The 13,710-nt window shown below is 54.3% G+C and overlaps 1 long non-coding RNA gene across 1 annotated transcript in view; it reads right to left on the reverse strand.

Annotated features, from left to right (window-relative positions):
• Nucleotides 1-418: 418 nt before the first annotated feature.
• LOC129633859 (uncharacterized) overlaps nt 419-13,710 on the reverse strand; it is an 86,419-nt gene continuing 73,127 nt past the window's right edge. Inside the window, exon 3 of the long non-coding RNA XR_008705333.1 lies at nt 419-463. This is a non-coding gene — a long non-coding RNA (uncharacterized LOC129633859). The remainder of the gene's footprint in view (nt 464-13,710) is intronic.

The following is a 13,710-nucleotide window of genomic DNA, read 5'->3' on the forward strand; positions in this document are numbered from 1 at the left end:
AACTCATGCCCTGGCTTGTCCCCCACAGGCAGGCCCACAGCTCTGCCCCCTGCTCAGTGAGGGACCTCCAGGGTCCCTGAGCCCCAGTCCTGACTGGTTCCTAGGCCAGAAGCTCCCAAACCCCAGCAGCTGCTCCCCAGCATCAGTAAGCCTCACCCCATCCGACCTAGGAACCACTCTCCTCTTTTCTTCCCTGAGAGCCGATCCCAAACCCCTTCTGCATTCTGCAACTCAGAAGTACCCCCAGGGTCATGGCTGGAGGAGGGCAGGGGCTCTGGGAGACGGAAGAGGAGAAAGAAAGAAAGAAAAGATGGCAGAGAGAGCCAAGCAGAGGGAGACGAGGCCCCTGGAACCTGCCCCGCACACATTTCACCCTCCGGTCTTCTCCTCACCCACCACCCCAGACGTCCACTGCTTACCTCTAGGGGGTGCAAGCAGGCTCAGGGACTCTTCAGAGGGACACCTGCAGAGAGACAGCAGAGAAGGGGTGAGAGCACAGTCAGATGGAGACCTGCAGACTCTTCACCCATAGGACCCATCTGGCGATCAACCCCACCAAGCCTCTGCCCACAGCCCAGGACAGAGGGAGCAGGAGACTGGGCACCCCAGGGGTGCCAGACTCACCTCACAGAGTTAAGAACACCCTTTTCCGTAAGTCAAGCACCCTGCTGCAGCCCCGGGGAGGGGCCTCAGGAGAGACGGAGTTATCCCAGGGGGTTCCTGCTGCAGGCCCGAGCTGCACGTGGGCCCTGAGGGACGCGCACATAAGCAGAGAGCGGCTGTCCCCTCCTACCTGTACCTGTGGGTTCTCTGGCCCCTGGACACACAGGATTGAGCCTCAGATTCTCCCTCCTGGGGTCAGATGTGGTGGCCAGAGGGAGCACCCAAGCCCTTTCTTTCACCTCTAAGTGGGACCTTGACCTGGTCATCTCAGCTTTGTCACCCCACAACACCGGGCAGGCCCACTCCCCTCACTGGGCCTTGACTTCCCCATCAATACCAGTCGGTGAATCAGAGTTGCCTGGAGGGCTTGTCAAAACGCAATGTGCTGGGCCCCACCCCCAGAGTTTCTGATTTCAGCAGGTCCAGGATGGGGCCCGAGAATCAGCATTTCCAAGAAGCTCCCAGATGATGCTGATGCTGCCATTTGGGGATCACACTTTGAAAACTGCTCGTCTAGTTGTGTTTGGCCTGCAAAGTGCATAGTGCACACCCTCAAGGAGTTCACAGGCTAACCGAGGAGACCACATGTATGTGTACACACCGCTGACTCAAGGAATGTGGAAATGTGGCTTGTAGATCACAGCAGGAAATGTGGCTTATAGATCACAGCAGGAAATGTGGCTTATGGATCTACTAGGTTTGGGCTATGGGCCAGTGCAGTCATGTAAGGCTCCCTGGAGGAGAGAAAGGCCTAATTTACCTTTTGTTACATATTGTAGTCTTATTCCTATACAAGTAATACAAGCATACCTGGTTTTATTGCACTTCATAATTATTGTTTTTACAAATTAAAGGTTTGTGCCAACCCTGCATTGAGTGAGTCTATCAGCACCATTTTTCCAACAGCATTTGCTTGCTTCATGCCTCTGTGTCACTTTTTGGTAATTCTTGCAATAGTTGAAACCCTCCACTAGCAAAAAAAGATTATGACTCACTGAAGGCTCAGATGATGGTTAAAAATTTTTTAGCAATGAACTATTTTTTAATTAAGGTATGTACCTGGTTTTTTTCAGCCATAATGCTATTACTTAATAGACTGTAATATAGTGTAAACATAACTTTTATGTACACTGGGAGACCAAAAACTTCATGTGACTCACTTTTCTGCAATATTAATTTTATCGTGGGGGTCTAGAACCAAACCCACAGTATCTCTGAGGTGTGCCTGCATGAAAGCTTTCTCTTGTTAAAGAGCTTCAGATACAGATGCTGCTGTTGTTTAGTCGCTCAGTCATGTCCGACTCTTTGCTACCCCATGGACTGTAGCCCACCAGGCTCCTCTGTCCATGGGATTTCCCAGGCAAGAATACTGGAGTGGGTTACCATTTCCTTCTCTAGGGGATCTTCCCTACCCAGGGATTGAACCCACATCTCATGCATTGCAGGATTCTTTACCGCTGAGCCACCAAGGAAGCCCTTCAAATACAGATACCTATGGGGTAAACATATTCTCACTCACAACCACATCTCCAGAGGTCCTGACTGCCCATCTGGTGTGAAATTTTCACTAAGCATTTGCACAGACATACTGAGAGGTGCACAAGTGTTTATATATAGAACAAACCCGCAGTTACACACCAGGAAAGGCTCTGTGCTGGTGTATAATCAGGTTCCTCACTTAATAGATTTTGGAGAACTTTCCCCATCTATATATAAAGATAATAATAATGATCACTGCTTGTATTCACTGAGCACCTACTATGGGCCAGATACTGGGTTGAGCAATATATGTATTAACCCATTTAATTATCCTAACACTCCCCTCCCCAAGATGGGTGCTGCCGCTGCTGCTGCTGCCGCTGCCGCCAAGTCGCTTCAGTCATGTCCGACTCCGTGCAACCCCATAGATGGCAGCCCACCAGGCGCCCCAGTCCCTGGGATTCTCCAGGCAAGAACACTGGAGTGGGTTGCCATTGCCTTCTCCAATGCATGAAAGTGAAAAGTGAAAGTGAAGTCGCTCAGCCTTGTCCGACTCTTAGCCACCCCATGGACTGCAGCCCACCAGGCTCCTCCGTTCGTGGGATTTTCCAGGCAAGAGTACTGGAGTGGGGTGCCATTGCCTTCTCCGAGATGGGTGCTACTGTTAGCCTAATTTGTAGAGGAGAAAACCAAACTGCAGAGTAACCTGCCCAAGAACGTCCAGCCTAGGGAGTGGCTGAGCACATGAACACCAGTGTCCGTGCTCCAAACGGAGCCCCACCCCACCCTCCATGTTCAGTGCTACATGGAGGAACTCCACTCAGGGGCAAACTCTCACCTACTTAATCAGACCTCCCAGGATGAGTGATTAGGGGGTTCTAATCTTTTATTTCCATAGCTAGGAAAAAGCCTGTCTCTTTATACACATGCATTCCTAAAAAGTAGGTCAAAAGGTGTACACATCTTACTTTTTTCTTGTTGGGGGAGCATTTCTTAGTTCCCCAATCAGGGATCAAATCCGCGCTCCCTGCAGTGGAAGTGTGGAGTCTTAACCCCTGGACCACAGGGGTGAGATCTCAGGGTATACACATTTTAAATTTGGATACACTGCCAAATTGTCCTCCAAAAATGTCTATGCCAACGCCAGGCTGACTGTTTCCCCAGGGGAGTGCCTACTGAAGAACAATTCCCATTTATTGAGTACACACTAGTTGCCAGATCCAGTGACATCTGGGTTGTCATTTCTATTTTGCAGATGTGGAACAGAGGCTCTGAGAGGTTAACTTTCTTGCCAAAGGTCACACATCTGATAAAGAACATATCGATTTTTTTTGATATAATGGAGGAAGAGAGAGAGGGAGGAAAAAAAAGAGGGCAAGAGGGAGAGAGGTTCCTCAACCCACATGACCCACAAGCCCTTCCATCTTTCTGCTCCCATTTATAGCAAAGGTCTCGAGCAGTCCCTACTCAGCATCTCAGCCTCCACTCCCTCACTTCCAGCTCTCCCTCACTCTCCTCCAGTTGTGCTTCCACTCTGTCACTCCACAAAACTGCTCTTCTCAAGGTCCCCAGAAACCTCCGTTTTTCCAAACCCGGCTGTCACCCTGATGCAGCTAACTGCTTCCTCCGACAGGAAACACTTTATCTCTGAGCTCCCAGGATTCAGCCTCTCCTGGTTGTGCTCCCAGGCTTTCCTCCCTTCTCACCCAAACTGCCTCCAAACATCCAAAGCCCCGGGGCTGGCAGGGCTCTCTGCTCTCTCCTGTCTACATTCCCTGCTCTCACCTGGTCTCTGTAGCTTTAAATCCAGCCACGCCCCCAGTCTCTCCAGCCCCAGCTCTCTCCTGAGCACCAGCTGCGTGTATCCACAGGCCTATTTGTCATCTCCACTTGCTCATCTAAGAGACCTGTCCAAAACAGAACTCTTAATTTTTATCCCCAAAATTACATCTCCCTCAAGCCTTGACTCCTCTCTGCCTCACCCCACACCCAAGCCATCAACACACCAGGTCAGTACAACCCCGGAAACACATCGCAAACCTACCTGCTTCCCCTGTTCCTCTGCTCTTGCCCTCATCAGCCCTTGCCTGGATAACTGCAGCAGCCTCTTGCCTCTCTGGGCTCCCTGATCCCACCCTGGTCCCAAACTATCACAGCAACCACATAATGGTACAGACAGAATCCTTCGCTCTCCAGCCATATGCAAGGGGTTTCCATGGCAGAGAGAATCAAGTCCAGCATGTTCAAAGTCTGCCCACCACGGCTCAGAATTCACCTTGAACCACAATCTGGCCCCCTCCCACACCAGCCAGCTTCGGGGACTCTGTCATCGCTGCTCCTTCTGCCCAGAATGCTATTTCCCCAGACCTTCTTATCATTCTGTTCAAATGGGACCTCCTTTATCTTCCCTGGTCACCTCCAGCCACCCCAACCTCTCCCATCATTCATGGACTTTATCCCTGCTGCTGCTGTTTAGTCGCTTCAGTCATGTCTGACTCTTTGCAACCCCATGGACTGCAGCCTGCCAGGCTCCTCTGTCCATGGGATTCTCCAGGCAAGAATACTGCAGTGGGTTGCCATGCCCTCCTCCAGGGGATCTTCCCAACCCAGGGATCAAACTGAGGTTTCCTGCATTGCAGGCAGATTCTTTACCGCTGAGCCTCCAGGGAAGCCCCAGACTTTATCCCTATCTAACATTATCTTGTGATTTACTCCTTGTTGTTCATGCATCTCCTCATCATAAGATGAACCCAGTAAGGCAGGAAGGGACCATATCCATCTTACTCACCTCTACATCCACCTCTTACCATGTGCGGTACTCGACACAGAGCACTCAGTAGATATCTGATGAATGAATGAATGAGTGGGCAGAGGCAGCTCTATCTGACTCCAAAGCCTGTGCTTCTGTTTCCTACACAGCCTGCTCCCATATGAAGCAGGAAGGAGCCAGAAGGTAGACCCGGCAGGGCAGGACCCTCTGAGCAAAGGCAGGGAGGTGGGCGCAAAGCTGAGACAAAGCCAGCTGGAGTGGCGGATGCACGCTGGAGAGCAGCAGGGCCTGGGGCCTCCCTGGCATGCCAAGCCCAGCAGCCCCTGCCCCCGGGGGGAACTGAGGCCCTCACACCTGCCAACCTGTCCCATTCAGGAGGGAGCCTTGGGGGGGCGGCCGGCAACCGAGCGCGACTGGTGGGGGGCCAGGATGGCTGCCAACAGCTGGCGCTGCTGCCAGGCAGCCAAGTAATCGTGTTAGCCAGCGGAAATTGGTCCAGGGAGTTTTTTTCCTTCGCCTCCCGTTTTCTTTCTCTTCTCTTCCCCCTCGGAGCTGCAAGACTCGGAAGATTGATCTTTGCCTGAAACGGAGGAGATAACTCGATATAATGAACTCCACTGTCCCTCTTGCTGTTTGGAGCTTTTAAAAAATTTAAAAGGGCTGGGGACAAAAAAGCTCATCCTCAGGGTTCTCTGGGGCTGCTCATCCTCCCCTGGAAGCCCCTGCCTCTGTTCATGCCCCTCTCCCAATTCTCCATCTGCCTCCTTCCCCCTTCTTTTTCCCTTGGGATGCCTTGATGGAACAAAGGTTAAAAATATCCCCTTTCTCTCGCAGGTTTTAAAAATAATTTCTTTGAGGTCAGGACTGGATTGGCCAATGGCCCTGCCTCCCACAGCCCCACCCCCATGGCCGCCCCCACTCCCCAGAGTCACCAGCCAGCCTGGGGGTGACAAGTTGGCTCAGACCACCTCTTCGCAAAGCATTTCCAAAGGGAGCCTCGAGGCCCAGACCTCCCACTGAGGCGCTGCCAGAGACGACTTTTGTTCCAGCAAAGGGCTCTTTAAAGAGCCGCCTAAAGACGCACAAAAGAAGCCCAGCTCCAGCTGGGACCCAGGTTTTGCCCCACCTCACTGGAGGTCCATGGCTCTGCATCCCCAGTCAACCCCACCCTCCTGCCTGGGAGTCTTGGCTCTGTGCTGCAACATATGTCCACACAGTCAATCAACATTTATTGAGCACCTACTCTGTGCCGAGCATTGGACTGGCAGCTGGGGACCCGAGGGACAACCAATCCCTTCTGATTCCTGCCCTCAGTGGCCCGAAAGCCTGGTGAGCAATCAGTGGTCACACTAGTTGGGGCGGGGCAGGGCGGGGGCACTCTGAGAGCATAGACAGAGGTCAGGGGAGGCTTGCCTGAGATAGCATCCTTAGAGCAGAAATCTAAGGACAAGTAGAAGACCACAGAGCAGAGGGTGTGGGTGGAGGGTTCCAGGCATTATCAGGAGGGTCTGCTCTCAGACCCAATGTTGGGGGTGGGGGGTGGCTTCTTCCCTGGGCTCTCTACCTGCAAAGGGAGGCCAGATCCCATAATTCCTTACCTGACATTCAAGTCCCTTTCTAAACTGGACTCTGACCCCAAGACTCCCCTCATCTCCAGCCTCCTCCTTCAAAGTGAAAGTGAAGTCGCTCAGTCGTGTCCGACTCTTTGCGACCTCATGGACTGTAGCCTACCAGGCTCCTCTGTCCATGGGATTTTCCAGGCAACAGTCCTGGAGTGGATTGCCATTTCTTTCTCCAGGGGATCTTCCCAACCCAGGGATCGAACCCGGGTCTCCCACATTGTAGACAGACGCTTTACCATTTGAGCCACCAGGGAAGTCCAAATATTTATTTGAGTCGCTGTTTGGGGGGCAGGGTGGGGATGGCGGGAAGAATACTGGAGTGGGTTGCCATTCCCTTCTCCAGGAGATCTCCCCGACCCAGGGATTGAACCTGGGTCTCCCACATTGTAGGCAGACGCTTTACCATCTGAACCACCAGGGAAGTACTCAAATGTTGCCTCATCAGCCCCTGGGCAGGAATTTCTGCTCCCTCAGAGCTCCTACACCAGTGCCTCCCCACCCTGCCTACTGGATTCTGCAGGCCCCCTGTTCACATGAGTCATGCTGAGCAGTCTCTGTGTAGCCAGAGCCCCATACATAGCCGGCAGTGTGTGGCCAGTAGAAGGGAGCAACTGGGACACCATCAGAAGGTTCCGGCTCAGATCAGTGATGGCGGAAGGCATCAGAGAGAGCTTCCTGAAGAGGTGGATCAGGGCTCTGAATAAAGAAGGATGTGGACAATAGAAGCTGGGGCATGGCGGGTGGCAAGGATCCAGGGCAGCAGAGACAGAGCAGCTCAGGAAAGGCCCGAGGAGGCAGGCACCCCAAAGCCTAGGCTGATCACTAAGCTGTAGCCCGTAAGAAGTCACAATGGAAAAGGGGAAACTGAGGCTCAGAGAGCAGCTGCTTCTACAAAGCAACAGAGGCAGGTGGGATGCTGTCCAAAGGTCCTTAAGCAGTCATGGTCCACCAGCACCCATTTCTAGTACTGTGCGTGCTAAGTCGCTTCAGTCATGTCCGACTCTTTGAGACTCTATGAGCTGCATCCCAGCAGGCTCCTCTGGCCATGGGATCCTCCAGGCAAGAATACTGGAGTGGGTTGCCATTTCCTTCTTCAGGGGATCTTCCCAACCCAGGGATCGAACCCATGTCTCTTAAGTCTCCTGCATTGACAGGTGGGTTCCTTACCACTAGCGCCACCTGAGATGCCTCAACCCCTATTAGAAGAGCTCACAGACCAGTAGGCAGGCAGGTACCACACCACGTGGCCCGTGGATGGGGGATGGGAGCCTGGAGAGTCCAAACCTGAGCTAGGGAGGAAAGAGACAGCCAAAGTGGTTCTCTGAGGAGATGTTAGCTGGGTCAGGAAAGGCACTGCAGGCAGCAGGTCATCCCGGGCGAGGGAAGAATCTCCAGCAGGTCTGTTTGACCCACCCAGGGTTTCTGGCTTGGCCAGGCTCCTGGGAACACAGTCAGCCCACTCCAGCCTGAACCTTGGAAAAAACATCCCCTTCCCCACCTACCATATTGCCCTGAGAGGCTGTTCTGAAAAAACCCTGGCCAGTCTCAGGCTTTCTGTCCTTCACTTTGGGGCCCTGAGATCCCAGCCTCCTGGGCCCAGGGACACAGTAGAGGTGAAGAGCTCTTACCCAAGAAGGCCCCTGAAACTGCATGCTCCTCCCGCATCTCCCAGGCGGCCCCGGAAACCAAGCCTGGCCACCCAAGAGGGGCAGGCCACAGCTCCCACAGATGGTAGTGTGGCCAGCCTCTCTCCCCAGGGCCCACCCTTGCCAGGAAGAAACGGAACGGCCCAGCCTGACCTTGTGGTTCTGCAGGCAAGTGGCTTCCCGCCTCAGCTTCTCCAGCACAGCCCCCTGGGGCTGCGGGCTCTGCGGGCATCAGGGCCGGCTGGAGGCATAGGAAGCTCGGTGTAACCAGCCCAGCCTGCTGCTAGGACCTGAAGCCTGGTCTCCACACAGACCAGGGAAGCCTCGCCCAGAACGTCCAAACACAAGGCTTCAAGACCTCAGCTGAACCCAGAGAGGAGCAGGGCTGAGAGGAATCAGGGTTCAGACAGAGGGGGAGAGAGTCTGGTGGGAGGAAGGGGAGAGAGAGGCTTGGGCCATACTCAGTGGGCAGAGCCTGAATGCCAGGTGGATGGAAATACTGGGCATCACCATCTGTGCCCAGTAGCTCATAGGCTGATCCAAGCAGAGGAGTGGGGCTCAGCCAGTTACTGGCAAATGTGAGGCCAAAACAGAGAGGCTGCTCCAGGGATGCTGACTGACCTGTCTGAGCCTCCCAGGCCCAGCTCTGGTCAGGCCAGAAAACCTGCCGTTGGGCATGTGTGGAGCTGAACATTTTTTCCTAAGCCTCTGAGGGGTGAGAAGGCCCAGGCTGGTCCCCCGACCACGGGCTCCTGGCCAGTCCAGCCAGAGTTGCCCCTGCCCATCACTGCACCCACTCCCCGGGGCCCCTGGGGAACAGAGTCACAGCAAACAGGCTTGAGGAGGCACCATGGGGTAGGGGGCCGGGGCCTGACATAGCAGCTCACCTTCCCTCTCAGCAGCCCTCCGAGGCGGGTGTGGGCATCCCCATTTCAGAGAGAAGAACAAGGCTGAGTTGAGGACACAGCATCTTGCTCCCAGTCCAACAATGAGAGACAACCAGGTGATGCACAGAATCATAACTTTTATCCAGCCTATCAGAGAGCTGAGGTCACGAGGCAAGCAGGGGAACCAAACTGCAGAGGTTGACAAGTCGCTCCAAGGAGCGTGAGACACACACACGGTTTCACCCGGGGCAGAGAGGGGAGGAAAGGACGCTGCCAATACAGCAGGTGAGCAGAAGACAGCTACAGGTGGACGAAGTCTCAGGGGCTGAGTGTGGGTCAGTATATGACCATGCAGATCCCACGGTCCCAGGCACAACGGAGGTTGGCCTTCCCCACCAGCCTGTTTTCATGGGCTCCCACAACACTCATGAGAAGGGCGGGCCACAGTGGGAGATGGAAGAAAGACCCCTCAGTGCACAGACAGGACACCTAGGCCACCTCTCCTTGGTGACCTGGCTGTCCCTGGAACTTCCCCAACCTCCCTGCCAGCCTCCCTGGCTAGGAGGGGTCTCATTGGGGAATTTGGGCAACCCCTAATCCTCTCTGGGCTCCTTCTCTCATCATTTGCACCCACGACCATCACCTTCACCAGGGCCCACAGGGTAGTGAGAGAGGGCTAGTGGGGAGCCCAGGAACTGGGGAGCAGACAGACAGCACCTTTCACATCTTCTCTGTGAAAGGGGGCACATGACCCCAATACCCCAAGGTGGAGTTGAGGGGCTGAAAGGGCACAGATGACGGGGTGCGGGCAGAGCCGAGGCTTCCTGGGTCAGGCCTGTGCCCTGTGCCCTGCCTAAGGAGCCCCAGCCTAAAATGGGTTGGCAGGGTCTTCTCCAATCCTTCTGCAGACAGGCTACTCCAGGCACAGGGTGGGAGATGATTCTCTTTTCTCTCTCCCTTCAGATAGCCAAATTATAGTTCAATATAAAAGCAGAGGCAAAGGCATCAACTTCAGGAGTTACTCTCTTTGTAACAAGTAAGTGGGGAGGACAGAGGGAGGCAGGAGGGAGACTGAAGATTTGCGGTGACTGTAGGTGGGGGGCAGAGTAGAAGAAAAAAAACCCCAGGCTGCTGCTGGGGGAGGGAAGCAGCAAGGCAGGGGGCCAGCTGGAGGGAGTGCTTCTGTGAGCCTGGGGGTGGGGGTCGTTCCCTCCCAACCAAGCAGGAAAGGTGGGATCTGAGGAGCTCAGGCGGTGAGCACTGTAGGCTCCAGGAGCAGGTGGGGGCCCACTCTGCTTCTATTTATGCAGCCAGACAATCAACAAGTATTTCTTGAGCACCTGTTATGCACCAGGCCCTGAGGGTCCTCAGTGAGTAAGACAGACAATGTCCTTGAAAGGGAAGTGAATGTGTTGTCGACTGGCTGGTCCAACACCTCCTGGGAGATCTCAACACTGGGTGCACACCAGACACGTCTGTGAGACACCAGGAAAGCCCAGAGTAGAGTGAGAGCAGAGGTTTGGAATTAAACAGGCCTTGGTCTGAATCCTGGACCTTCATCATGAGCCATGTCCACGGGCAAGTCCCCCACTCTCTCTGAGCCTCAGTAACAAAAACAATGGCAGCTAACTTTTATTTAAGTTACAACGTGCTCAGGTTTGTTCTATGACTTTACACGCCTGCGTGCATGTGTGTGCTCAGTCGTTTCAGTCGTGTCTGACTCTTTGTGACACGATGGACCAGTAGCCCACCAGGCTCCTCTGTCCATGGGGATTCTCCATGCAAGAATACTGGTGTGGGTTGCCATGCCTTCCTCGAGGGGATCTTCCTAGAGATTAAACCTGCATCTCTTATGTCTTGTGCATTGGCAGGTGGGTTCTTTACCACTAGCGCCACCTGGGAAGCCCCTTTACATGTATAAACTCATTTAATCAGTACAATAACACTACGAAGTAGGTACTATCATTATCCCCCTTTTCTTGGAGGAAACCAAGACACAGAGAAGTTGTGCAGATACTGTGTGAATGGAGACCAATGTAGGGTCACCTAATGGTTCCTGAGACACCTGAGGACATAGGGTACCTGAGTTTGAAAGAGCAGATTATAAGAACTGGGTCAGGATAAGTCAGTCAGTAACTCTCCTGGGGACCCTTCATAAGGAACATGAGTGTGAGTGAGGGACCTCCTCCACTTCATGCCGTGGTCTCCCATCCCTCACCCAACCCCAAGGCTGAAAGCACCTACTTGTCTCTCCACCTATCCAACTCCTGCTCAGCTATTTTCTCCCGTCCAGAGTCAGTACTGCTACCGCCTCCAAGAAGCCAGCCCAGATTGCCCAGCATCCTTTGGAGCACCTTGAACCTGCAGTCTAGTTGAGGACTAAAGCAGACCTAGAGGGTAGAACTGCCCCTGGGCCATGAGGAAAGGGCCATCAGGTGTAGCAGCACGGCCGGTGGGGAGGCGAGCCCTGCCTGGAGGATAACAAGGCACCCTACCCTGCAGGAAACTCAGGCAAGACGCCGCGCTCGCTGGCAGCAAAGCCAACGTGATGGATGACACCATTCAGTAAGAAATAAATCCTGAGACCCGCGCGCCAGGTGAACTGGGGGGTGTATCCGTCTTAGAGATGCTTAATGAATGTGCCAGCCGCAGTGGATGGCAGCACATACATCTGCCTCCCACCCCTCTCCAGCTCCTTGTGCTCTGGGACCACCCTCATCCCCAACCCTCAGGCTCAGCCCTTTCCCTAAGCTCTCCTAGAATCAGGGATGGAGGGTACAGGAGAGGTGCAGAGATTAGCTGGTCCAGACCAAAACTCCCATTGCACAGACTGAAAAACTGAGGCTCAGAGAGAGCAGCAACTCACCCAAGATCACATATGAAGCCAAATGCAGAACCTAGACTAGAACCCAGGCCTCCAGCCAAAGCCCATGTGGCCACTCCCTTAGACTCTACTCTCCAGGGGCCTCTCCAAACCCTTCCTGCCTTTAAGTTCTGCTGAGTTTGCCCCCATCCCCAGGCGCAGGGCTCCTCCAGAACACTAATCCTGGATCCTTCTGTTCCTCTGTTCCCCTCTCTAGCTGCAACAAGATGGCCACACCGTGGCAGGCGCCCAGGGCTCGTGATCGCTCCCAGTGGGACTGAGTGGTTCACAGTGAGTCCAGGTCGGAGAACAGGCAGGTCCTAAAGGTCCGGATTCATGACCAGGTAAGATCCATCCCTGGAGACTCCTCCCAAGCACCAGACCTTCAGGTTCCCTCCCCAGGTTAATCACTCCTGCTGTGCGCCTGTTAATTATTCTTGGGCTGGTGACCCCTTACTTCCTAGAAGAACAGAGGTCAGCCTGGCCCTGGCTGCAGCAGAATGTCTGCCAATTCCCAGGCCGGGCTTTCACCAAACTGATGGGCAAGTGTGCTCGGAACAAATCCCTCAATCAAATTAATGAGATGCTGACCTGCCATGAACAGAGCAGAGGGAACCTCAGGGAAGCGGGTGGGGGCAGAGAAGGGCCGGAGAACGAGCTGCATGCGATGACACAGGAACCAGGCAAGCCCCCACCCCAGCATCTTCCCGCAGCTGCCACCACGCCTGAATGTCACCATTAAAGGGAAACATCGTTCCTTTGGGGTTCAGAGGCATAAAAGTCTCCTATTAAAGTGAAAATATCTTGGAGAGAAATCACACCCTCAGTCATTATCCACCTCCACGCGTCAGCGCAGAAAGTGGGCAGAAGGAGGGGGAAGCATGGGGGAACCTACTGTGTGCCTGATGTTGGAGACGACCCTGAGACTCGGGGGCCAAGTGGCTGGTCAGAGGTCACTCAGCCTATGGGTGAGGGTTTGAACCCAGAGCCAAGCTTCCTCCTTCCATATGATCCAGAGAGGGGCTGTGGTTGCCTCCCTGAGCCTCCCCCTCGCAAGATGAGCTGCTGCCCAGCACCATCAGCCCTGTGGGGCTTCAGGGCAGAGCTCCACTGGGCCCCTGGGGGTGGGAAAACTCGGAATCAAATCCTAGGACAGGCACTCTGAGTTCTCCTAGTGAGGCAGTACTTTCCACAGTATCCCACCCTCTGGACATCCCCTCCCCTCACCCCTGGGGCCACCAGTTTGCCACTGAGGAAAAGGAACTGTCCTTGGAATCAGATGACCTAAATGCTAATCATATCTCTTAACCTTCCTGGACCTCAGTCTCCCTATCCATAAAATGGAGCGAGTCACACCCTCTTTGCAACATCACTGTAGGGATTCCCTGGAAGAAGATCTGAAAGAAGCCCAGGCCCTAGGGGGAGCCCCTCTGCCTCCACGTGGAGCCACCCACCTGGATTCCTGCAGAGCCCTGGAAGTCCTGGAACCCTGAAATGGCTGCCTCTAGAGGAGGGCTCAGGCCCAGTCAGCAGAGCCAGGAGGGCTGGGACCCTGCCACAGCCGCAGTCCAATTCCTGCAGTGGTCCTGGAGGGAGGTCTGGGCCCACCATCACCTGCCTGGCCCAGTACAGGGCTCTTCTGAGGCCCCTGCCTTTCCTGACCACAGGAAGCCCTGCCAAGAAACAAGCATAACACCATCCCCTGGGTGAGGCTCCGGTGAGCACCCCTCCACAACCCTGTCGCTCTCTGGGCAAGTCTCCCTGCAGCTCTTCCTCCCAC

This window comes from Bubalus kerabau, chromosome 19, assembly GCF_029407905.1.
Source record: "Bubalus kerabau isolate K-KA32 ecotype Philippines breed swamp buffalo chromosome 19, PCC_UOA_SB_1v2, whole genome shotgun sequence".
Taxonomy (NCBI): domain Eukaryota; kingdom Metazoa; phylum Chordata; class Mammalia; order Artiodactyla; family Bovidae; genus Bubalus; species Bubalus kerabau.